Raw genomic sequence first — 5,241 nt, 5'->3', positions numbered from 1 at the left:
CTCAGATCCCCAGTCTACTTACTTTCTTAGCCTACTGTAGTCATGTTACTATCCAGTTCATGCCACCAATCAACTCAATTCCCCGTCTTAATTACTACCTAACTCTTATATCACACACCTCTCTATCTTATACACTTACCAGGGGATGGTGAAGGACACCATCACATACTGGCTATGATATAATTGAACGGCTTCGCTATCCGACTGCACAAACGTCGCTCAAGTCCGTATCACTAGAAAGAAAGAAAAGAGCAGCTTAAAAATGCAGTTCACTGGGTTCACGTCCACATGAGCCTGGCGCCACAACTCACTTCTCTGTGAATCCTAACTTGCCTCTCCACTACTTTTCCCTCTCATTCACTTCCTCACCACATCATCATTCCCTCATCACCACACTACCATGACCCAACGCCCGCTTCTCCATACTTTCAACATAACACTTCCCGCCAGAAATTCTCAACATTTTGGTGGGCAGTATTGGTCGTATATTTTACCCCCGGAAGTCGAAAATTACCCATAAATATTTTGTCCTAACCCTAACTTTTTTTTTTTTCTATTCTTTGCCCGCTTAGGCCAAAAGGACCTTAAAGTATATGAAGATCATGTTTTCACTGGAACCCCTTTCCTCCTCCTTGGTTTTCTTATTCCTTTTCTTCTTACAATTTTTTTCTATCAATTTTTTCTTTCGTCCTCCCACCCCCCCTCTCTCTCTCCTCCACCTCCCCCGTCTCTCTCTCTCTCTCTCACACACACACACACACACACACACACACACACACACACACACACACACACACACACACACACACACACACACACCAATTAAGTCTGTTATCATCACAGCCAACTCTCCATGACTTCCTCACTTTAATTTCCTCCTACCTCAGTTATTTCCTCCTCCTACATTCCCCTCCCTTCTTTAGTCTTCCTTCCTCCATTTCCCTCCCATCTCCTTTTCTGCAGTTCCCTTCCTCCCTCCTCTTCTGTCTTCCTTCCTTCCTGTCTCGCCTTCCTCCCTCCTTCCCTGGTTATGCCTCTTTCCCCTCCTCCTCCCTCCCCCTGTTATGCTTCCTGCTCTTTTCCCTCCCTCCCTTCTCCCTCCAATTAAGCTTCTCTTCCTACTCCCTCCCATACCCTCTAACCCCTTCACTACGATGGCGTCTTAGTTAACCTATTCTTGTTACCTCCAGACGATTTCCTTCAGCTGAGGAAGGCTCTCTCACAGTAAAAGAATTAATAAAGCCTACATCTAACCACTCCAGTTCCAAAAATCCCTCCCAACCAAGCTGAATAAAACCGTCTGGAGGTAGCAAGAATAAGTCAGAACGTGCTTCATCGGACTGAAGGGGTTAAATAATCCTCCCTTGTCCCCCTTTCTCCCCCACTCCCTCCCTCCTTCTCTCTTCCTTCCAATTTTTCCCTCCCTCGATGCCCTATTCCCTCCCTCTCTATGCCTTCACCCATATTTATCGTCTTCTGTGCCTTTCCTTCCTCCGTCTCCATTTCTCCTCTCTCTTTTTTCTCCCTGTGCCTCTACCCTCTCCTCCTTCCCTCGTAATATCTCCCTTCCTCCTTTCACGGTTATGCTTCCCTTCCTCCCTCCCTTCATTATTTCTCCTCCCCCTCCCATTAAGACTATTCTTCTCTGCTTTCCCTACTACGCCTTTCCCTTTCGTCCCTTTTCTTCCATGCCCTCCCTCCTCTGTCTCTGTCTGTCTGTCTCTGTCTCTCTCTCTCTCTCTCTCTCCCATTTTTGCAATTCTGAGAACCAATCGTGGCACAGCGAAGAGTACAATAGGCAGCGCGCGCGCACACACACCTGTGGTTCCTGTGACTGAGGTTCGGGACACCAATCCTCGGCCACACTGATGTGCCGCCGTTGTGTTTCGGTTTCTTGTTGCTGGATGCTGTTGCTCTCCGCCGCTTGATGATAGTGGGGAAGACATGGCTGGTCCGGTATTCTTGCTAAGAATTTATTCAGAGCCTTTTTGAATGATGTCAGTGTGTGTTTCGAGTCTCTGATGGATTGAGGAAGGCGGTTGCAGAGCCTTGGTCCGTTCACGATAATTGATCCTTCTGTCAGTGTTTGTATTCGTCGCCACGTCCTTTTTATTGGCGGTATTCTGCATAAAGTTCTCATTCTTGAGTTGTAGTGCGTTTTGATAAAATTTTCTAAGTTGTAATTTTGGTTAGGGACAATGTCATTGATGACTTTCCAAATATATATGATGATATATCTTTCTCTCCGTCCTTCTAGGGAGTACATCTTCAGATGCTTCAACCTCCGCCAATAGTCCAATGCATTAGTGCCACGTATCTTAGATGTGAATGTTCACGCTTCAATTTTTCTGATCTGCCCGATGGTAACAGGGTTCCACAATTGGCTGCAATATTCGATGATGGGTAAAACCATTGTTCTATACAGAGTCAGCATCGCATCCGGTTCCCGGGTCTTGAATGTACGGTGAAGACAACCTATCCGTTGTCTGGCCTTGGAGGCCATTTCGTCTATTTGTAGTTCGAGGCTGGTATCGTTACTCATAATGATTCCTAAATCTTTTGTAATCATGTGACAGCTAATGGTCCAGTTTTCTGGGGTTCTGTACTCGTAGCTGATCACGTCAGCTTTCGGGTGTCTGTACCGAAGCATCTTAAATTTGCTGGTGTTAATTCCATGCTGCTGTTCTTCGCCCATTTAAACATCGAATTAAGATCTTCCTGCATTTTGGTACAATGTTGTTCATTTGATACTTTGGCTAACAGTCTAGTGTAATCCACGAATGAACTTGCTCTCCAGTATTTCACATCCTGGTCTAAATCAATGACATAAATGAGGAAAAGCACGAGGCCTATAGCAGAGCCCTGTAACACTCCACTGAGCACTTCAGTACTGTCAGACTGACCTCCTTCCACCATTACTGACTGGCTTCTGTCAGTGGAAAAATTATTAAACCATTCCAGTATCTTTCCTTGGATCCCCATTCAGTAGAGCTTGCTTTGCAATGTTTGCTGATTCACCTTATCAAATGCCTTGGAGAAATCCAGGTAAATAACATCCACTCCATGTCCGGATTCTAGATTTTTCAGTATTTCTATGTGATGCTGTAAGAGTTGTGAAAGAAACGACCGGCCTTGTCGAAATCCGTGTTGCTGATTGTTATGAAGTGAATTGTTCTCCATAAACGTCAATAGCTTCTTAATCCTTTCAAATAATTTTATAACATGTGACGTTAAGCCCACCGGTCTGTAATGCTTCGGGTGCAGTCTGTTACCTCCTTTATATATAGGTGATACGATTCCATGTTTTAGTATAAGAGGTATTTCTCCCGTGTCGAGAAACCGACGCCAGAGCAGCAGCAACGGCAATGATATAGCCCCCGCGGACTTCTTCAGTAGGATAGCAGGTATATCATCAGCGCCCGCTGCTGCATACATGCTGATTTCTGAAATGGCATGCTCAATGTCCGACCGATCGAAATCAATGTCCCCTAGTGTGTTATCATTTTCCCGCTCCTCCTGTTCGTTTGAATCGTTGGCTTGTTAACTGTGACTGAATACAGACTTATATTGATCATTCAGGGCACCAGCTATCTGTTTCGGCTCGGTGATTAGCTCTCCATTGACTTTTAAAGGGCCAACCCTGCATTGAAATTTGGCCTTTGATTTTGCGTAGCGAAAAAAGTATTTGGGGTTCTGTTTGATGGCTGATATTGCTTGTTGCTCTGCTAATCGTACTTCATTGTCGTGCGATTCTGTTATCTGCTTTTCAACATCACCTAACTTCCAACGTAATTCGTTGCTCTCTGTTGCATTCGCTGTCATCCGCTTAACTAACTTCGTTCTCTTCCTCATCAGGATTTAGCGATCGCGTGGACTCTTACTACGATGTTGTTGTCCTTGCTTCGTTGTAGGAGTGTACCTTTGACAGATATCTAGAAGCTGAGAATGAATCACGTTAAATATCTGTTCGCTGTTCATATTCTCCGTTTCTGTATTCCACTGTATTTTGTGCAATTCGTCATTGACGGTTATCCAGTTTGTGCCTTCGTGGAAGAAATTCAATGCTGTAAATGAATTGCTCTGATTTACATGGTCTGACGCCCCAGGTTGTACGTTCATTGTCGTTTCTACCACTTCACACACACACACACACACACACACACACACACGAGGGAGAGGGAAGCAATACACACACAAACCTACATCCACACACTATCACACACACGGTGAAATCTTTGCTTCTCAGACTAACAAAAGTAAGAGGAAAGTTTAAAGTATGTTTCTAACTTGACCATAAATACAAACTCCTCCGTTCTCCTCAAAGCAAAGCAAGAGGAGAGGAAAAGATAAAAAGGGCAAGAAGACGGGGGAGAGAAGAGGACGAGGAAAAGTTGAGGACGGGAGGAAGACAATGCGAGGAGAGGAATATGTAGGAGAGGAATGAAAGAAGATTATAGGATGGGACGAAGAGGGGGATAAATGATGAAGAAAAACATACAGAAAAGAAAGAAGGAAGCAGGAAAATATTGTTCAAGGGAAGAATACAGAAATCAGAACGAGAGAGAGAGAGAGAGAGAGAGAGAGAGAGAGAGAGCTAGTTAGTTAGATGGACGGGATGGATCGGAAGAAAAACATGAGAACGAAAAACGGCTGCATGTGCTGAAGGGAGAAAGAGGGTGGGAGAGAGAAGGAGACGGAAGAGTGATGTGGGTTAGAGGAAGGAGGAGAGAGGAGAGTGAGAGGGGAGGGAGGAGAGAGAAGAGTTAGAGGGGAAAGATTTAAGGAAGAAGGATACGGGAGGGAGGAGGGAGAAGAGAGTGAGAAGGAGAAGGATACGGGATGAGGAAACTGGCAAGAAGGAAGGCTGGAGGGGAAGGGGATGAAGGCGAAGGAGAGGGAGAGGGGAGGGGGGAGAATGGTAAGGGTGGTGTGGGGAGAAGCTGGAGGGACAGGGAGTGGGGAGAAGGGGGATGTCGGTCGTAGTGGTGGTAGTGAAGAAAGGGAGCTGGTGGGGGAGTGGGGGGGGAAGGGGTAATGGTACGAAAAATTAAGATGGAGTGTAAAAATAATGATGGATGTGGGCCAGTGTGGTTGAAGACGAGGAGGGGACAGGTGAGTGACAGGAGTGAGAGACGGAGAGGACAGCAAGCGGTAAAGTGACAGCAACATCAAGAGCATGTGACAATTTCCTGTTAAATTTTATTCAAACATTTTATTCTCCATCTGACTGCTCGTTATCTT

This window comes from Coenobita brevimanus, chromosome 26 (assembly GCF_032717465.1).
Source record: "Coenobita brevimanus isolate Jiangsu-jjx chromosome 26, ASM3271746v2, whole genome shotgun sequence".
NCBI classification, from domain to species: Eukaryota; Metazoa; Arthropoda; class Malacostraca; order Decapoda; family Coenobitidae; genus Coenobita; species Coenobita brevimanus.
Note: the sequence above shows the minus strand (reverse complement) of the source record.